We start from the raw sequence: 21,930 nt of genomic DNA, 5'->3' as shown, positions 1-21,930 counted from the left end.
GTTCTATTCCAAAATCTTTATTGCTGCTGCTGATAAATCAAACAAAGCAAAATAAAAATTTGGAATTTTCAGTGGTCTGGTAACTATAGGGAAGACAATGTTATGCAATTGGAGATAAATTTTGAAATCTGCATATATTTAGTTTTGATGAACCAATAATGATGACACGTTATAAAATACTTGTTTATTGTGTTTTCCCAGAAGATTATTTTAGATGAATATGATGTTAATAAGCCCCCTTTTTGGTCCTGGAGTGGCTTCAAGACTCATTGCCCAAGTTTAAGAATGTATGAAACTATATAGCAATGATGAAAATACTGCTAACATTGTGATGATATTCATTGGCTTACATAGGCATTTTTCACAAAGGCTTTACATTTCAATTGTCTTAAACAAAGTGAAATATCACAGCCAAAATATAAGAAACCTTCTAACAGAGTCTAAGAAATGTAGGCTTGTTCCTACAGATCATAATGAAGGTAAGACATGCAGTAGACTCGTCTTCAATCTTTTAGAGCACTGGAACTTGGGACTGTCTAATGATGTGAAAGCAGGATGCTTAAATCTGTCCATCAGCCTCTGAAACATCACCATAATTAAGTTTCAAGGCTGTACTCTATAGATCACTGAAACAGATACTAGGGTTGAAAAGGTCTCGTTGATATGAATGGCATAAGCCATCTAGATGCCCAAGCAGAGATGACAACTTAAATATCACCCTTTGATTAACTCTGAAAGGAATACATCTACCAGGAGGGAGTGAGAGGCCACCTGAAAAAAAAAAAAAAAAAAGCTACTGAAAAGTAGGTGGTTCTTCTGATGAAAAGCAGGCTTACAAAGAATAAATTGCAAGACAGAGCAGGAGAATAAAACACAAAGACAAAGAGATGGTATTGCATATATGTAAATACAAGGCCTGGAGGAAAAACAAACAATCAAAAGAAGTTGTATATTAAACTTTAGGAATGCACAACTCTTGTCACCAAGGTTTGCTGAATCTTCTTTCAGAATCTTTTGGGAAGCTTGCAACTACTACTTTACCAAAATAGCACCTAACTTAAAAAACTATTTCCAGCTACACCTAAAGCTTCAACCTAGCTTCAACTAAAACTGCTTCATCCCATGCTAAGCAGGGAGAGACAGGATCATTATGAAGGAAACACGTAGACTGGAAACAGAGAAAGTCTTTATTTGTGCTTCAGTAGTGGCTTTTTTTTAATATAAGCTTTGCAAACTTGAACAATTTCTTTAACCCACCTGAACCTCAGTTTCCATTTGTGAGAAAGGTGCAATATTCCTGCTCATCTTGTGTATTAATGAATATGAACGGGGATTTGTAAACTGCAGTATTGTGCAAACTGAAAATTATTGCTATTAAGAATCAATTTGTTCATAAAAGTAATTTTTACTGGAAAGATATTATATATATTAGGAATACCAATGAGAATAACTAACAAATAACTTGATCTTTGGCTTTAACCCATGTTTTTAAAGATAGTCATTGTATTTATTTCTTTTCCGTTGGGTTGGCACCTCTAGGTATGTGGCCTGAGAGTCTCTCTGGAACCCAGGGACCTTGTGTCTGCAATTTTTAGCATTTGCCACCAGATGGCAGAGTGTAGCAAGTAAACTCCAACTGAGTGCTCCTCAGGGAAATCTCCTGTGCTCCTTCAGCACTGGGAAAAATAATTTATGGAGACATGCTCATGATGGTTATTTTCATGCTGTGCACACCATTTTTAAAAAGCAATAAAAGTAGAATTCTATTGAAACGAATGTGCAAACAACCCATATATCAGGCCATATTTGTTTTCCGTGTCTTTATGCATTTGTGTGTGTGTGTGTGTGTGTGTGTGTGTGTTTTTAAAGGGGTGAATGATTCTATGGTTAGCTCAGTGCGCAGCTTCTCAAGTGTTTCTGCTTTGAGTAAAAGTATGTAGTTCAAGATGATCTGTGTGATCATAATTGAATTTATATTATGTAGAGTTTGCTGAGTTTTGCTGTTTTTTCAACCTTAGAAGTGCAAATATTTCCCCATATGCCTTGCTTAAATAAATCTAAGCTTTAAGTTTTGCTGTCTACATTGTATTTAATTCCAAAGAAATCCAGATGTTACTCCAGGAGCCTTCAATACTGTTATAAATCTGTATTGAACTCTCTTGAAGCGGCAAGAAAGTGGGACCAGCATGGGTGAAGAACACCTTTTTAAACAAGAGCAGCCTTTCCAAACTCTTTTCTGTTTCCCTCAAAACTTTGATCCTCTCCTCTTTCCTCTTGCATTCCAGATCTATTTTTCTTCCCCCTCCGCCTTCCCCCAGGTCTTAGTTTTTTTCTAGTCCTTTCCAAGGTAATTTTCATCAGCACTATTAAACCGTAGGTGAGTGGTACAACATATGATTTTTCTTAGAATGATTTTTATTTTCCCTTAATGTGGCAATCTAAGTGGTTGCAGGTAACAAGTGACTAGAACAATCCAAGTTGTTGGAAGTTATGGCCACGAAAAGCCAATTAAGTCTTAATGTCATCCGGAAGTCCACTTTTCACACATTGCCAAATTCATCAATCCTGATGATTAGGAATCAGCTCCTTCTGAAACATGTGAGCCATAGAGGGTTCCCCTCTTCTGGGCTCTGTCACAGTACCCTATGATATGTTGCTTTAATATCCTTTAATATGTGCATGTATCTCATGGCCTGATATTGTTTAAGAATGTGTTTGCTGCAAGTAACAGAAAGGCTAGTTAAACTTACCAAGGCCTAAAATATGGAGTTTATGTTTCATACCTAATAAAGAGTCTAGGACAACATAGGCAGCTCTGCATTTCATTTGGAAAACTCTTTCATGATAACAAGATGGCTACACCAATGTCAAGCACAAGCCGAGTCTACTGTTTCATTAGGAATGCTAATCTTCCCCAGAAGACCTGAGCAATTTCTACCCAAGTTTCATTGGCCAAACTGGACCTGTGACCACTCTAGGTAGCAAGGGTAACTAGGATTGTGAGATGAGCTCTTAGATCAAAGGACCAAAAGACTAGGAAAGGGCCAGGTTAGCTAGCCGATCATCATTGCCAGATTCTCTGTACAAGAGACTGCCAATTAGCCTCCAACATTTGATAAAAACCTCGAATTTTAACTAAGCACATGAGTTCCTAGAGTAAGAGCCTTTCCCAACTTCTCTTGTAGCTCAGGGTGGCCACTTGACTATTCTTACAGAGAGATATAAATATAAATGTATATATACAAGTCCAAAAAAAGCCATACCATTTTTGGCTTCAGTTTTTATTCTTGGTTTTCTTCTACTCTATTTCTCTTTCTACTGTCTCAAAATCAGATGTGGTGGCTGGAGAAACCATCATGGATTACATAGATTACATGGTCTTCAGAAAGAAAGCTGCTTTTAGCAGGAAAACCAGACAGTAGGAATCTGGGCTGCTGACACAATATGGAGAATTATATCAGCATTTGACTGTTTGCCTAGGTTTTATTAGAGAGAAATAAACTCCACATTGTTGTAGTGGGTTGAACTGTGGCCTCAAAAATATGTTTCCACATCTTTTTTTTTTTTTTTTTTTTTTTTTTGAGACGGAGTCTCGCTTTTTTCACCCAGGCTGGAGTGCAGTGGTGTGATCTCGGCTCACTGCAAGCGCTGCCTCCCGGGTTCACGCCATTCTCCTGCCTCAGCCTCTCCGAGTAGCTGGGACTACAGGCGCCCGCCACCACGCCCGGCTAATTTTTTGTATTTTTAGTAGAGACGGGGTTTCACCATGGTCTCGATCTCCTGACCTCGTGATCCGCCCGCCTCGGCCTCCCAAAGTGCTGGGATTACAAGCGTGAGCCACCGCGCCCGGCCGTTTCCACATCTTAATTCCTGGGATCTGTGGATATAACCTTACTGGGGTGGGAGTGGGTGGGAAACCTTTGCCAATATAATTAAGTTAAGGATCTCAAGATGAGATCATCCGGAATTTTCCAGGTGAGCCCTATATCCAATAACAAGTGTTTTTATAGGAGTCTCACAAGGAGAGTCACGCAGAAAATAGAGGAAAGGATGCAAACACACGGAGGAGATGGAAAAGTACACAGGGAGCAGAGATTTGAGTAATACAGCCACGTGGAATGCCGGAAGCCACCAGAAGTTGCAAGAGGTAAGGAAGACCTCTCCCTCAGAGTCTCTAAAGGGAGCTGGGCCTGCCAACACCTTGTATTTAAATTTCTGACCTCCAGGACCATGAGAGAACACATTTCTGTTATTTAAAGTCACCAAGTTTGTGATCATTTTGTGCAGCAACACTCAGTAATAGATATACTTTTTTAAGCCACTACTTTTTCTTAGTTTTCTGCCATTCATAAAGTAATCTAATGCTAAATAACATTTTGACAAACTATATTGTAAACATCTTTAAATCAAAGATTGCATTTCGTAATTATTTATATCTCCCACATGGACTAGAAGAGAGTGTGTGTATGTGTTATTACTAGTGGCACTACTTTTGCATTGCTACCCATTCATAAGGGAATTGGTGTTTAGTAGATACTGCTAGTTTCAAATAAAGCTTGGAAGAATTTCAAGAATTATCATTATTATCATTATTATTGCCTAGCAAAATACATAAGCTAAAGCAAAAGGTAGGTAAAAGGCAAGTAAAACCTAGAGTGACAAATCTAAGTTTTGGATATGCTAATATGTTGCTGTCTATTGCAAGGTTTAGTTTATACTGTGAATGGATTAGACATATTTTTTTACTCATCAATATTAAATAAAAACCCAGCAAGTTGTCTGTTGTACTTATATTTAACCTGCTTCCCAAGTTAATTGGTTTCCTTCCAGTTTTAGCATCTTGAAGTCTTCCTCAGTTTTCTATCATGCTGGTTTGTGGCTTATTTCACTTGAATACTAATTCACATTTTTGTTTGCTTGTTTTCATTGTAGCACTCAACTAGGTATAGAAATAGTCAATTAGGGCAACCTGATAATTTGCAGAAATGAGAATTTGAGAGTTCTACTGACTTACTGGCCTTTATGAAGATCACATAAAGTATGAGAAACTTTGAAAGACTTGTCTTAGATTCAAACCTGATTTTGCCATTGAAAAGCTGAGTCAGGGTCTCAATTGCTATATATGTAAGGGAGGAATATGTATGTACATACACACACATATAAATACACATATATCATATGTAAAGTATTTACTATGAAGTACTTTTCATAAATTACATTATTACATTCTTGTCTCAGTTCTGAAAGGAAGGCATTAATATACACTATCATCAGAGAAAGCTCAGAACCTTGTTTAAATCATTTGCCCAAGATCAAGCACTAGTAAGTAGCAGAACCAGGTCCAACTAACTCCAAAGCATGATGCTTGCAAATTTATTCTTAAAATTTTATCTTGGGAAAACCTTATTGATTTACCATTTGGTAGAAAGATGAGCTATCACAGGCTTGATACTGCTAGATAATTACTGGCTTTTCTTTTTTGGAATGTGTTCTTTGTGACTATGCCTACTTTACATCTTGTCAATTTAATCCTATCTGCAAATTCTTGGGATTTATCCCATTACTGCCTATCTCTCATTAGAGAATATGAAATTTAAAATTCAATGAATGTTCCCTAAAGCTTGTGACTATTAAACATGGACAATAATTAATTTGTATTTGTATTTGCTGATATTACTTTTAAAACTACTTGTGTATTTGAAATCTTTCAAAGTCATGTTATTGGTTTAACATGTCTTTCTAAATATATGTATTGTATATTATATAATATGTATATTTTCAAAATTAAACAATGGAATTGTTTATGCCACTTCTACTTAATGCACAGACCTTCAACTCTAAATGATGCAAGGTCCGTGGTAACTATATTTGGAGGAAAGTTTTGATAGGATAAAATTTCTCCAGGCAGCCAGATGAGCAGCAAATCCATGTCCTGGTGTTCTGGGATCTTGTTCACTGTGCTGAGGGCGATGGTACTTCTGCTTACCTGTGTTCATCTGCCAAGCACACCTTTCAAGATAACAAGAGGAAACTTAAATCCCATCCTTTTCTGAAAATGAACCATACTAGAAGTGCTGGAGATTTTATTTCAAAGAAAAATGGCTACTTCATTCCAGTGCAACACATGAATCCAAAAACCAATTACATCTAGAGACAGCTAAGTGGATAGGAACTTTCATGAAATGACGCTCACCTTTTTCTAGAAATGCAGAAGCAGCCGCATGTCTGACAAGATGTTATGTTAAACATTGCAGATGTCCCCTTTCCTTGCAAATATCTCTGTTGGACATTCCAGGAAGTGCAGATTATCAAATGCCAGCTATTTGGAATGCATTCATTTCCTTTTGATTGTCTTGGATATAACTCATAAAATGCTACTGAAAGTCTATACTAATATTTAAATTGTCCAGATCTCCAAGAGTTCAGCTGTCAGGCTAGTAATTGACATACACTGTACCAATGTTTGAATCAATTTACATTAAAAACATAATTTCTTATGCCAGTCTAGGTAATTTAAATTTCTATAAAAAGGGACACTAAAAAAACCCAAATTCTTTAAAGAAATTAAACATTGAAAGGGTTAAGCCTATTAAAAAGTAAAGTGGAACTAAAAACAGACAAGATGCTAGGCCATTCATACATAGCCCAAGATGGTTTATGGGAAGGACGAATGGCTGTCTGGATAACAAGGAGCTCTCTTTGCCCTAGGGCCAAGTTTGTCCTGAGGAGGGCTCTTCAGGGGGGCACATTCATTCTTTAAGGCACTAGGAACTCATTTAGTACCCTAAAATGGACTCATTATTTCTTAAAAGCAATGCTGCAGCCCACCTAAAAGTCTTTTATACAGGATCCCACAGTTTAAACTAATTAAATTCTGCATTATTTAGTTTAATGCACATCATTAAAGTCATTTTTCTTCCTTGGGAGTGTGGAGAATTCAAGTAATAATAATGCCTTGTATTTGTAAAGAATTTAACTTATAAAGCTTTTTTCCTCATTTATTATCCTGCCTGATCCTTAAAGCAAGCATATGAAGTCTTCTGTGTATGCAGCAATTCTACAAATAACTCCATAAAAGCAAGGGCCAAATCTGTCTTATTCCCTATGAGTCCCCATATCTAGCGGGGGGCCAGGAATGATGATGCAAAAAACACCCAATGCTCACTATTTACCAGGCATTATTCTAACCATTACAACTCAGTTAAATGAGTTGATTTACAATAGAGTCCTAAGAGGCAGGTAAAAGGGCTGAGTAACTTGCCCAATGCCTTGCAACAGGACGTGTGGCTCTCCAAAGTGTCACCTGTTGACCACTGTGTTCCACCGTGATAATAGCACAGAACAGAACACAAACCTTTGTTGCATGGATGAAGAAATGCAAGGATATGGTGAGCAGACACAATATCATTATTCCCAGTTTAGAAGTAAGGGCACTGCGGCTCAGAGAGAGCATCATTTTCTGTCATACAGCTGGAAGTTGTGCAGCTGGACCTGAATAGGTCATTCTGATCCTAGCCCAGTAGTCTTTCCACTGTGTTATTTCTGCTTCTCTCCACTTGTCCATTTACAAGCCACCTTTTAAAAAATTAGTTATTTCTTTTAGATATTTTAGCTTGTGAGTTTTATGAAGCTCCTTATGGCACAGGCTCAATACACTGGATTTTTATTCTGTGAGGCTAATGCTGACTTCCTCGGATATCGGAGGGGCCCACAGACTCCTCAGTGCAGAACAACTTTCTCAATTCTTATCAAGTATGTTGAAATGGATCCAATGGTAGGATCTCAAAGCCTCTCTTATTTGGCACGATCTGTATCTTTAACTCAATTCAATGTTGCCTAGGAACAAAAAGTGATTTAACTTTTTGAAAATAAATTGAAATTTAAAAAATGTATTTGGCAAAGTATTTGTTAATCTTTCTATCCAAAGTGGCATTTTAAATTTCCAAATAAATTCAACAATGCAACCATAAACCACATGGGACCCTTACTGGGATTTAGAAGACCAGTTTCTAAGACAGGATGAGCTTGGTTATTCAGGAGGGAAAAGCTCTTTCCCTGTATGTATATTTTCAAGATTAAACAATGGAATTGTTTATGCCACTTCTACCTAATGCATAGAGACCTTCAACTCCAAATGATGCAAGGTACATAATAATTATATTGGGAGGAAAGTTTTGATAGGACAGAATTTCTCCAGCTAGCCAACTCTGAGTGGCAGATCCATGTCCTGGTATTCTGGCATCTTGTTCACTGTGAGGCCCATGGTGCTTCTCACCTGTGTCCTTCTGCCAAGATACACAGCACAAAGGAGAATTTGAATGTTGGTCTCAGAATCACTATTTAGAAAGACTCAGTGATTCTGCCATTTGTAATGGACCACACTTAATTGAAGATTTATGTCTCTAGGTAGAAGTTTCAATGTTTGAAAGGCAACAACAACGTTCCATGTTTTTGGTTTCTTTCTCTGCAGCAAAATGTGAACAGACAGCAAAAGTCTCTGGCTCCGAAGTCCCTAGTCTCTAAGGAAAGCAAAAACAAAATTCATTTTCCTGAGTTGTCAGCTTAGATTAGCAGTAAAACACTGGAGACATGGCCTGTGGACTGTTTCTGTGATGGGGAAGATATCAAAGAACGAAAGAGGGACTCAGGAACAGTGTCTAGGGCTTCGTGGGCAGAAAGGGCCTTCTAGTTCCCTCTCACTCTCTGCCGTCCTGCATCTCATGTCAGCCCTGCTCCTGGTGACAGGGTCCATGATCTGAGGAGAAGTGGGTCAGGAGATCAGGATGAACAGGGAGAGCTGTTTACCTGAAGTGGCCAGAAACAACGTAATTCATGGGAAAAACTAACTCCATGGCTAGGAAACCAGGCAGCAGCACTAGTTAGAATTGCATCTGTGGGTAAGCCTTTTTCCCTGTACACTTTTTACCTCTGGTGAAAAGTGGCGAACTGTCCTGTGTCCCTGTTCATATCTAGGCTACTTGCTCTATGCTGCACCCAATTTCATTTCTTCTCACCTTCTCAAGGCTTCTGCTCCTTCCTTCATTTATCACTTGTCCTTCATCTATCTCTCATCTCTCTTTCATCTCTTTTTCTCTCTTATCTATTTCTCATACCTCTCTCCCCCTGCTCTTCCTTTACTTTCTCTCATCTCTTCTAGGTTAACCCCACCAGCTTACTAACAAGCTGCATTATCTCTAATCTAAGCCACAAAATAAACTAAAACAAACCTCCCTTCACCCCATGTGTTCCTCTAGCTCTTACCCATTTATTTGCTTCCTTTTATAGTAAAAATCCTCCAAAGAGATGTCCATACTTGGTACCTCCTCTTCCTCACCTTCCCACATCTGCTTACCCCAATCTAGTCTGTCCCCAATACTCCATTAAAACAACTCTTGCTAAATTGCAATCACCTCTGTCACCAGGAGCAGGGGGCTAATATCAGATGCAGGATGGCAAAGAGAGAGAGAATGAGAAGGTCCTTGGAATCCCAGTCTCTGTTCCTAAGTTCCTCCTATTTCAAGATATCCTCTCCATAGCAGAAATGGTCACCAGGACGCCTCTTCAGTGTTTTCCGTGGCCTTTGTGTTGCCAAACCTGATGATCAATTCCAAGCCTACTGAACTTAATCTATCACACAGTATTTGATGCAGGTGTTTGCTTTATCTGCTTTAGTATATTTCTTCCCTGGCCTTTGAAGGATAACACTATCCTAGTTTTTGTCGTACCATTCTCTTTGCTGGTTCCTCCTTTTTTTTTCTAAATGCTGAAAGACTCATTTCCTCTCCTTGGTTCCCCTCCCCCTCCTCTCTTCTCCACTCACCTCTGTCTTCAAACCCAGAGTTGGTAATGATGCTTGCCTGGAAATGAAAACTGTGAAGTAAAGGGAGTTGTATTCAGTCTCAGCATGTTGCTTTGGGTGCTCTCAGGTCACAGGCCATCTGTAACATGGCATCAGAAGACCTAGGCGGCTACAGTTAGAGTGTGATGGTTTCCCAGGACGCATACAGAACCAGCAGTCCAGCACTGTGGAGGAAAGTAAAATGAAGCCTAATTATTACTCCTTGTTTCTGATTTACTGAGAGCATAGCTGTCCACCTACACATTGCTTGATGGACGCCAAGTGTTTTGCAAACTTCAGAGTAGCTTTTTTTGAAACTGACACTTTGATATGTTTCCCATCAGATCTTTTATGTGACAGAATTCTTGTATTGCTTGGAAATCCTCTGTCTTCTCAGTAAATGTACACACAGTACTGCAAAGGGATAACATAAATACCCAGTCCTACTTTTATTTTGGAGAGGGTAAGGCTGACTTTATCATGCAAGTTCACATGAATTTTTGCAACTGTCAAATAATATATTTATAAAAGAAATGTAAGAACCTAAGGAGTCTTATTATAAAGAATGCCCAGATAGTGGGCTAATTTTAATTTTATTCATAAGTTTCCAAACTGTGTATTCACACCTTCTTCAGGGATGCTAACTTGTCACAAAACAAGATTCATTTGAATTTCATTATTCATTACCTGCCTTCCAAAGCATACATAAATTAGCTTTAAAATAGCCAAAAGGCTAGAAGTATTGAAGAAGAGGATAAAGAGAATGAATATCCCAGAGCAGGGTTAAGGATGCATTGTGAGCTGGGACCAGTTTAGGAGATGAGTAAATTCCCTGCATCTGGCATTCTCACAATGACAGAATAACAAGACATTCATGTAAGGGATGGACAACCCAGAACAAAGCCAGCATTGTCTGGGGTCTGGTCTAAAAGTCAGAAAATGGGATGAGATGAAGCCTGGCTTTTCCTGATGACATTTCAAAGTAGCAAAGATAACCCGCACATAACCATGAGAGAGAGAGAGGCAGGCTGGTGTGGTGGTAGAGCACAGATTATGGAGACAGCATGCTTGGTCTTCAATATCAGCCTTGCCGCTTATCAGCTGTGTGACCTTGAGCCAGTTAGTTGACCTCTCTGTGTCTCACTTTCCTTATCTATAAAATGAGGATAATAACAGTATCTATTTAATAGGGTTGTTAAGAAGATTAATGAGTCAATACACAGAGTTTCTCAACACTGGTACTATTGATATTTTCGGCCAGATAATTCCTTGTTGGGGGTGGGTTGGAGGGGAGGTGGGCTGTCCTGTGCATTATAGAATATTTAGCATCATCTCTAGCCTCTAACTATTAGATGGAGTAGCAATACCTCCTCTCAAATTGTGACAGCCAAAATTATTTCCAGACATTGCCCCTGGTTTTGAACCACAGAGTTAATATTTTTAAAATTCTTAGAGTAGTGCTCAGCATACGATAAGTGCTATGTAAGTATTTGTTAAATAAAACCAATTGTATAACTGACAGCAATATTTTTAAAGCAAGTGATAGAAATAAGGCATAAAGATGGGCTAGACATGCAGAGTAGGTGGAAGAAGATAGGCTGTTGGTCTTTCTCAGTTTATGGATTCCACCCTTAACCAGTTATCAAGACATGATTTATTAAGAAATGATATGCCTGAGAAAATAACTTAAAATTAAATGATTTCAGGGTTGACTCTCTGAAACCCCTGACTGCTGCTAGATTGAAACTTCCCTGATAGCCACTAAGAGCCATTCATTCCTCTATACTCATCCTTTGCATGTAGGTGCTCACCTAGGGCAACATTCATCTTGCCTAGGTGACTTTCCCATTCTCTTCACACACCTAGCTTTGTAGAATCTTACTTTTTGAATAGCTTTTCCTTACTTCTTATTGAAGTCACTCTGCTCCCTCTAAAAGTAAACAAAGAATCCCAAACCGTGATGCCTCAGGGGTGAAGAAGATAATCAAAATGGCAGAAGTGGTTCCAGGAAGAGACACGACTGAGTTCCAGCAGTTGGGTAGCATTGGAGATGGACCCAGGTATTCTCTGTAGAACCTCCCTAGAACCTCATGAAGATGTCAAATGCAACTTGATAAAGTATCAAGTGAGTAACTGTGATTTTCCAGCATCTTTTTTTTTCATTGAATTTTCAGAGGATTGTAAACTTGACACCAATATTTCTTTGGAATTTTGAAGCAATTGTGTGGGAGAATTTTGAGTAAATATACAAAGATAATTCTAGAACTGTTTGCTGTACACCCTTGTAGTCCTATATGCCTGAGAAAATAACTTAAAATTAGCATTTAGATAATGTTTAAAATCTACAATCCAGTGGAACAAATGTATTGACACTAATATATAGACACCTTGCTTACTTTGATACAAATAATGTTTAACTAATATTTTAACTGTAGGTATTAGGGAAGGAATCTTTATTTATAACTGCATTAAGTCACACTGTAACATTTCAAATAGTAAGGACATAGTTTGCATAGTAATCTTTCACTAGCAAGAACTTCATTCATTTTGAATAGTTTGATAGTAACTAGTTGTGCAGAACTGATTGTTAAAGCCAAAATAAGCAATTCAATTATGCTATGGCTGATGAGGCCTTGTCATCCAGACAAGATCTCATAGTCAGTAACTGGACAGACATTGTCTATATACACTAAGTAATTTCATAAACTTATAATTATCATGTCCCACACATCTCAACAATGAGAGAATAAGACCAACTCCCCCATGGTGATAGCGTTTATTGATCATACATTAGGTGTAAAACATTATACTAAGCCCTTCATGTATATTATTATATTTAAATCTGGCAACAACCTGTGAGATAGGCATCTATTTTACAGGTGAGAAAATTTAGGCTCAAAAAGGTTAATTATTTTGTCCAATATTACCAGACACTAAGTTGTGTAAATTATTTTAGATCAAAAACTCCCTTATTACACCAGGCTAATTTCCATCTTAGAATTAAAATAAACACAATGGTGACATGTTAGTTAAAAAAATATATATCAGGTGTATGTATGTATGTATATGTATTTATATATATAAAAATATAAAAATTTATCTCTGTACATACATATATATGTACACATACACACATACCTATTCATTTGTAGGCACTGTAGACACAAACATGTGACAATTATACAGAAAAGCATAAGTGACTACCATCGTAGGAGATAGAGGGATGGTTAACATACCAATAAGACTTAGCACCATCTTGGCATGGAAGTTTCAGAAGTGAACAAAATTGACACAAGTCTTGCCTTACAGAGCTTACCCTTCAGCAAGAGTGCAAAGCAGTGCCAGAAACAAAAGTCAAAGAAGAGAATCCAAACCTAAAGAAGCCAAAGTCAATCACTTTAGCCGAATTTACTTAAGAATGTCACCCATTGAAGGAAGGGTTGGATTGGATGTTAACATTAGGACCAGGCTTCATTTATAATTAGACCTAAGTAAAATGTATGCAGATCTCATTCCATAGCCATGTCTCCCTAGTTTGATTAAGATTTAGTAATGATTCATTCTATTATTTTTATAGATAGTTGCTTAAACCTAGAAACATAACTCAAAATCTCAGGATTCTGGTACACAAAACAAACAGAAACACTTTTTACATAGTAGTTCCTTAACAAGAATCAATTTTTTAGAGGGTAAAGGAAAAATAAAGAGCAGATGCAAATGCAGACGAGATGTAACAAAAGGGAAAAATAGATAGACACACAAATACATTTATTCCAGTTGTGTGGTCAGAGAATAATTCCCAATTTGTAAAGAGACAACATAGTCTGAGAGTGCTCAAATTCTATGATTTCTGAAAATTTATGGCCCTCTGCAAGATTTCTACTGGATCCTATTTTTAACTTTACAGACTTCTTGACCTCCCTCTGTGATATACTATTGCCCATAGGACTAAGCCCTACTGGAACAAGATAAAATAACACAGTAACTTCTCCTATCCATCTCAATAATATGGTGACTTTCAAACCCAGTTATGAGCACCTAAATGTCAGCTCTGTTAAACATTTCACTTCTCATCATTGTAATTGCTGTTAATAAGTTCATTCAGTATAAAGAAAGATAATGACTTGCCAGGCCTTGATATTCAATGACAGAAAAAAAAAGCCATAAATTTATATGAATATTCACAAATCTTAGTTTGCCTAATTGAGAGTCTTCATATTTTGTAATTGGCTTAAAATACAACCTTTTAAAGAATATACTTGCTGTTCTGGATCCTATGAGTTTTTGGGAAAAATAATGTGAAGGCAGTTTGAATTAATGAAGAAATACATTATAAATGGCTTTCCTTGTTAGTATATTTGGTTTTGAAATTTGAGTCCTTGACTCAAGGGATTTCATCAACAAAAAGTAGTCCATGTTTGCCTTTGATTCAAGTATGTCCCAGTGTATAATTTTATTGGAGATTTGACTCACAGCCTTACCAAATGATTTTAAGGTCTCAGTAGATTTAGTTGGTGATCTAGGAGCCAGCAGACAAACTGAAACTTATCATACTGTTCCTGCAGCTCATCAAAGAGAAAATTAGGTGGAGCTGATTGATTGAAGATCCACAAGAAAGAAAAGAAATATAAAAGCAAACAAACAAAAAAATGGTGGAGACACATATGGATAGAGAATATAGTGAGACTAAAGAGAAACATGGCATTAGGTGGCCAACTCTACCTTAAATGATGTCATATTTCAATAGAATTGAAAAGCAGGCACTATTCACAATAGCAAAGATTTGGAACCAACCCAAATGTCCAACAATGATAGACTGGATTAAGAAATTGTGACACATATACACCATGGAATACTATGCAGCCATAAAAAATGATGAGTTCATGTCCTTTGTAGGGACATGGATGAAGCTGGAAACCATCATTCTCAGCAAACTATCACAAGAACAAAAAACCAAACACCCCATGTTCTCATTCACAAGTGGGAATTGAACAATGAGAACACATGGACACAGGAAGGGGAACATCACACATTGGGGCCTGTTGTGGGGTGGGGGAACGGGGGAGGGATAGCATTAGGAGATATACCTAATGTTAAATGATGAGTTAATGGGTGCAGCACACCAACATGGCACATGTATATATATATGTAACAAACCTGCACATTGTGCACATGTACCCTAAAACTTAAAGTATAATAAAAAAAAGAGAAAAAAAAGAAAAGCAGGAAATATTTTCAATAGATAAATGAAGTATAAAAAAGGTCAATTATCTATAAATTAACCTTGTGTTATGATTTGTTTATGTATCTGTCTGTCTCTCCCCATTGGATGATGGGCAGAAACAATGTCTTCTTAATCTTTCTATATTGAGTGTTTAATCATCTGTTAGAGCTCCATATGCATTAGTTTGATGAGTGAATAAACTTGACCATGTGTCTTTCACACTATTCATGGGGTGGTGAGAAAATACTTGAGCATGCCCTCCTAAGTTGTAGGCCAACTGTCAGCCTCTCTAGCCAAGCCAAAGAGCCTCCTCCTGGTGTGCTGATTATCAGTTGCCACAAGAATTCTTTGGAAAATATCTGAGGAGAAAACCCTTGTTTTATTGGTGGACATCGTGAAGTAGGGTTGGGAGAGAACTCATTTTAGACCAGGCTAGATGATATATCCAAGAATGGGTTCAGAGAAAAATGTTTTCAAGAAAGTAATTCACTTACACAGTCACTTTTCATATGCTATCCTATGCTGTAATAACAATAAAAGCCATCATTAATGGTGAGTTTACTGTGTTCCAGGCACTAAGTTAATAGCTTTATATACTTTATCTCACTGAATCCTCCAAATAGCTCATTATTTAGAAGAATGCAATGTATTGATCTCTGTTCATTTGGCTGGGCCTTCCATACCAATACCCTGGCATCCAACATCATGTCTTCTTGTGACCCCTACCAAAAGTTTTCAAAACTTCTGCAGAACACAGATGAAGGTCAGATATAACTACAGGGCCATGAGTGGATCCAGAATGTCTAGAAAATTCACAGTTAGGGACAAACTGAAAAATAATTGAATTTATAACAGAAGATATCAAATCTGATTAAGACATATTATGAAAAAAGAAAAAGTGAGGACAGATCTGGGGTCAGAGCTAGTTGGGAATGAACAAAGAATAACCAGAGGAAATTCCTAGAATCATCGACTTCTCTGGTGGGGCTCTCATCAAAGGCCTTTGACGGTACCCACAGACGCACTTTCTTGAATATTAAAAAAGAGCCTCCCCATGAGAGAGGCAAATAATTCTTCCCTATTGGCTTAGAAGGTGAATTAAAAGCACTGTCCAAGATGCGAATGGAAACATCAAGTACGGTGACTTCTACCACATACATCACTGATGTACGGCAACAGCATCAGAGTCTCTGCTCCAACAGTAAACTTGGAGAAACTTAACCTGTGAGAATAGAGCTAGGGTGCATTACAAATCTCTTTCATGCCCACCAATTTATTTTCATCAAGTCCCCTCTCAATTTCATTTTGAGCAGGAAAAAAATTTAAAAACTTATTCAGCAGACTGAATGTGGCACCAATACGGAATCCAGTTCATGGACAAATAAAAGGTCTATAAATATTTTTAACCTTCTGGAAACTAAGTGGCCTATACCTTCCAAACACATATCTCACATCTGGCTTCCTGAACACCACCGCTAATATAGTTTTCTTTGGATGGATAAATAAATCTTCCAATGAGTGAGCCCTAGAGAGGGTTAAATAAAAAGAGGGCTGCTCCATAAAAAGGGCCTTGGAACTCGGTCAACATAGGAATGAAGTGATGTAGGACAGGGCACACCTGGACTAGTGACAGCAGAAATAGAGAGGCCCTGAACAAGGAGGACAGAAAATACCCTGCAAAGATAAAAGAAATGAAACACCATGAAAAAAGGGTGATGCCTACATTAAAACAGCAGAAACTGGTCAAACCAGAGAGGAAGGGTGAGAATTGATCTTAACTGATTGCCTATTATGATTCTGGCACTTGCCTGTCATTTTTGTTTGTTATCCTATGCTATAATAAGAATAAAAGCCACCATTAATGGAGAGTTTACTATGTCCCAGGCACTAAGTTAATAGCTTTAGATAACTTATCTCACTGAATCCTCTCAATAACTCTGTTATATACCCTCATTTTGCATATGCAGAAACACAGTTTAGAAAATGTTAAGTACTTTGCCCAAGGTCATGCCATAACTAAATGATGAAGGAAGGATTTGATCTCGGGTCTCTGACTCCAGAATAGATGATATTTCCACATGGTGCCTTCCTATGTGGCCAAAAGGCAGAGTCACTTAGAAGAGATAAACCCTCAAAATAGTGGAAACCATAAAGAACTCATTATTAATTCTTTAAAATAATGTGTTTGTGAGCATAGATAATATCTTACAATTTTCTATAGCAAGCGACAGTGATATGCATCTATATGCCAGTTGTATCCAGCATGTGAATTCCAACACTCCTGATCAATCACAATCCCGATTTGCTTCCTGAAGGATCTAAGCTTGGAGTCAACTCTAGAACACTTGCATTGATTGGACTTAATGCAAGTCAGCACATTCTCTCTTATCCACCCCACTTGTTACTCACAGCATGCATTTGCAAGATGTCTGGCCAGGTTTGGGGGTACAATGTGTGAATGTAGAATAGATTTGTTTTTTTTTCTCTGAGTCAATTTTCCCAGTTTCTATAGGGAAAGAGTCCATGCTTTTGGCCTTATTAGCACTGTACCAACTGAGCTCACTGACCCAGATAAATATTGTCTGCCTAACATGTGCTTCAGGAATAATAAATATGCAAAACTATTTTTAAACAGAACTCTGCTCTCAGCTATGGGCATTCACTGAGAGAATCAGAGATTGGAATAACCCCCAACATCAGAGAGCTCCATACTTTTTCCCCAAATCATTCCTATTTGTCTTTGTTCTCTGCCATATGATGTGTGTTCTGTGGTTTTAAGATTCTAATAATGCTTCGGTTAAGCTAAGGTTAAAATTAGTTTGCATTTGCTGCCCACACAGCAACTGATGGCAGGGAATTCATCCTGGGAGCATGCTGCACAGTGGGAGAAGCTGGCTCAGATGTGCTGGAGGTAATCTGGGAAGTGGAAGATGTCTGTGATGAACATGGAAAGGCACTATAGATCACTGCAATCACACACACACAAAATCCACTTATTGTTCAAACATAGTGCAAAAAGAGCTGGAAGCTGGGGTTCACAGCTATAGGGAAACATAGGGGAGAAGAGAAGTTTACATGTAAATGCTGATGCTGTGGCAGCAATAAGGAGTAGACTCTAAGTGAGAAAGGGGGCAGGGGTCCAATTTTCTTAGGAAAAAAACTTCCATTATTGTTACAGATTTTCCATAAGAGATAGTTTTTCTAGGATCTAGCTTATTCATCTGTGAGTATAAAAATAATGACATTTTCTTTTTGCATTATGAGATTTATACTTCATTTCTGTTAGTCATGAGAATTTGCAACTAAAAAAAAAACCTCAAAATGCTTCTAATTAACCTGCTTTGTTCACTATTCAAGGGACCTTGCTGCCAAGGCTTTCATTTTGACTTGACAGTAAAATCGTTGACACTATAGGCTTAATGCAAGGAATTAAAAATGTAAAGACTACCACTGAAAACCATTTTCTTCTATTGGAATGTTTTTGTATATGGCCCAGATTACCACTGAAAACTGTTGCCTTTAGGTAAGTTTATAATACTTTTTCATTTTAGAAGAAATGTGGAGTTTTTGTTTAGAAATTAGCAATATGAAAGTTAAATTGAATTCATGTTTCTTAAGCTCAGAATGCTAAAATGCAGTACAAAATCATGAGAAGAGGAAGTCATCAGAAATTTCAGAACTGCTCAGTGTGTAAGACTGCAGAGGCCCAATCATCATAAACTCAAATACATTTTAATAGTCATTTTCATTTAATGTAAAATTCTGTTGTATTCAAACCGTTTAGCAGCTCAGAGATCATAAGATGTGGCTCTATGACTGTTGTATGCTAATTGGAAAGCAGCTGGGAAACAAAGAGTCATTTGACAGAAGTTTTTTATCTTGGCAAGTTTATGTGGAACTAATCTCGAATAAAGCACTGTAGCCCACTACAACAGGGGCTTAAAATGTTCTAAAATATTAAACATAGCACTTTTCCCCTTAGTTTACTGAGCTTTGCTTGGTTAATAATTTAACCAGCAAGTTTATCTGTCCCCATTGCAAGTCTTTGTTTCTGTTACGCTTGTAGATTTAGAAGGATCTAGTCTTTGCATATTCAGTGGCGAAGTCTCTTTTTCACTACAGAAATACTAGTTAAGAAACAGCTTCCACCGATGTATCAAGGTGACCGATGAGAGGAAATGCCATCCTCCAGCTATCTGCTGAAAATGAAGCACAGACTCTGGCTACACTCACCAAAAATGGGTTTGGATATAGGTGAGGCAAGAAAGGTTTAACTGGACCAAAGAATGTAGACCATCATGAGCAAAAAAACTATACGCCCCCAGAATTCCTGAGCTTCCAGGGCCACATCTTCATGTTGTAGATGTTGATTGTTAGGACCATGGAGAGGTAGGGAAGGAATAATTTCCCTCAGCTTCTACATGCAAATATTCCTGTAGCCTGGTAAGGCAGCCTGGGTCTTTTACCACAGTGGCAAGATTTGTTTGGCAATACCAACAAGGTAAGGGCTTGAAGTCATCATTAACAAGCTGATATTTAGAGCAGTCGTAGCTTAGTAGTTTAAAGAGTAGTTTAACAGATCTGTATGTATACCAGTTAGGACTGAATTTGGCTCTTACAACAAACTTGACAAACAAAGGGATAAATAGAACTGGAGATTATCATTCTCAAATAACAAAAAGTTTAGTTGTAGGCAGTTCAGCACTGGTTTGATTACTTAAAGATCTTATAAAAAACCTGAACTCCTAATTTCTTGTTATCTTTTTGGTTTGCAATATGGTTGTTGAACTTATGAGACATCGTGTTTGTGTCTCAGCAGAGACAGAGGGTAATGTCTTCTCCTTATGAGGTTTGTCTTTGTATCTGGGAAGGAAAGCCCTCCTTGGAAATTTATGCTTACATCTTCCTGACAAGGATTATATTATGGGTATGTCATCTTTAGTGGAAAGGGAAGCTGGGAATTCATATATTTTGCTAACCTCTATCAACGTATCATGGAGAAAGGTGAAGAAGGATAAGGGGGTTGCAATGGGTGTGGAATAAGCTGGCCACAAAGTAGAAAGCGGAAGGGGACAAACTGTAAGAATATCAAGCATATATATATATATATCTCAAAAGATTGACCAAGTTAAACAAAATAGCAACAAATTCACCCCCAAGAAGACATGGTGATCTTGTTTTATTTGAAAGTGACATGTCATGAAATGTATGTAGTGTAACTTGAATGGGGTAATAATCTGGAGAAGGATACAAAGATGAGTGAAGAAGGCCTGATTTTATATTTTCTTTTCTTAATTTAGAAATACTTTACCCTCCCTGAATTATGTCTGCTTTTTCATCCTTTCTTGTTCTCATATTGTCCAAAACACATGACATCGTACCTTGAGTTCTGCATAAAATACTACAAAATTTCTAGGACAATAAAAGTTCTAATTTGAGCATGCCTCACATGCAGTGTTCACTGATAAGTGAGGATTATCTGAAAACTCACAATAGTATTATTGATTCCATTACTACAATGCTCAGACTATATTACATTTGTCAGAGCACAAGTATATCCCATTACAGAGCTAGATATAGAAATAGAAAGTGCAGTAAGACAGGGTAGGCCAGCAGATTCTGGGAATTAAGTGAGCATAGTCACTGGAGTGGAACAAGTTGCATGTGGGATGGTGGGGGGTGGGGTCAGCAGCTGCAAGCAATTTGAGAAATCCAGACCTAGAGAGTAGTAGTTTTCAAAGTGTGAGCCCTGGACAAGCAATAGCAACTCCTAGGACATTGTTAGAAATGCAAACTCTTGGACCCCACTCTAGGTAAACTGGATCAAAACATAGAAAAGAACTCTGCAAGAGATCACATAGACTTGTCTTGGAGTAGAGATTTAGTGAATTTGAAGAGTAGCAAGATATGTCACTCCAAGTTAAGCCACTTTGGCATAAGGATAGTTTTGGCTGAATGCAATTGAGAAGAAACAGATATAAGAAGTTAGCTGCCCTTCCCCAGTTTGATGAAAAATAAGACATAAGTTTGTAAAGATGTCCCTCCTCTTCTCTCTAGCAGGAAGGACAGAAGTTTATAACCAGAGACAACACTAGACACATATTAGACCCAAGATGGTAATAGAGGAATCTATGCAACAAACACTACTATCTAGCTCTTATCTCTCATTAATTCCCTCTATATATTTGCCTTCCAGAATTTTCCTAGCCTAGAAGCTCAAAGTTTTCCCCTTTGTCTTTTCACCTTTCTAAAAAGTATTGTTCTTTTGTTGAGAGACTATATAAACTCAAGTTCTAACCAACCCCTTTGAGTAACTCATCCCGAGTAACGTGTATGTGTGATGCAAATGTTAATAAACTTCTGCTTGTTTTTCTTTTGTTAATCTGTCTTTTGTAAGTCTATCTTACAGAGCCCCATCAATGAATCTAAGATGTATAGAGAAAAATGTATTATTTTTCCCCCAACAGATTCTAGAACCAGCAGAAAATTTAGCACGAGCTAAATGTTTCATGATTTCTGAGGTGAGCAGAAGGTGACAAAAAGAACTTGGATAAAGAACTTACGACTTGGTGTTTGAGACAAAGCCATAGCTTAATTATTTTGTTGTGAGTGAAGGTTAGAAAAGGACTGCTATCGACATGAAGTCATTGCCCATGCCTATGTCCTGAATGGTATTGCCTAGGTTTTCTTCTAGGGTTTTTATGGTTTTAGGTCTAACGTTTAAGTCTTTAATCCATCTTGAATTAATTTTTGTATAAGGTGTAAGGAAGGGATCCAGTTTCAGCTTTCTACATATGGCTACCCAGTTTTCCCAGCACCATTTATTAAATAGGGAATCCTTTTCCCATTGCTTGTTTTTGTCAGGTCT

General features: G+C 37.6%; 1 protein-coding gene across 3 annotated transcripts in view; it reads left to right on the top strand.

The window, feature by feature from the left end:
- IQCM (IQ motif containing M) overlaps positions 1–21,930 on the top strand; it is a 646,606-nt gene that overhangs the window by 575,270 nt on the left and 49,406 nt on the right. For all 3 annotated transcript variants that reach the window (XR_010120562.1, XR_008657267.2, XR_008657268.1), the window contains one exon: positions 4,011–4,147. The gene's annotated coding sequence lies outside the window, so the exon portion shown is untranslated. The remainder of the gene's footprint in view (positions 1–4,010; positions 4,148–21,930) is intronic.

Source organism: Symphalangus syndactylus, chromosome 4 (genome assembly GCF_028878055.3).
Source record: "Symphalangus syndactylus isolate Jambi chromosome 4, NHGRI_mSymSyn1-v2.1_pri, whole genome shotgun sequence".
Lineage (NCBI taxonomy): Eukaryota > Metazoa > Chordata > Mammalia > Primates > Hylobatidae > Symphalangus > Symphalangus syndactylus.
Note: the sequence above shows the minus strand (reverse complement) of the source record. Positions and strands in the feature narration are given on the sequence as shown.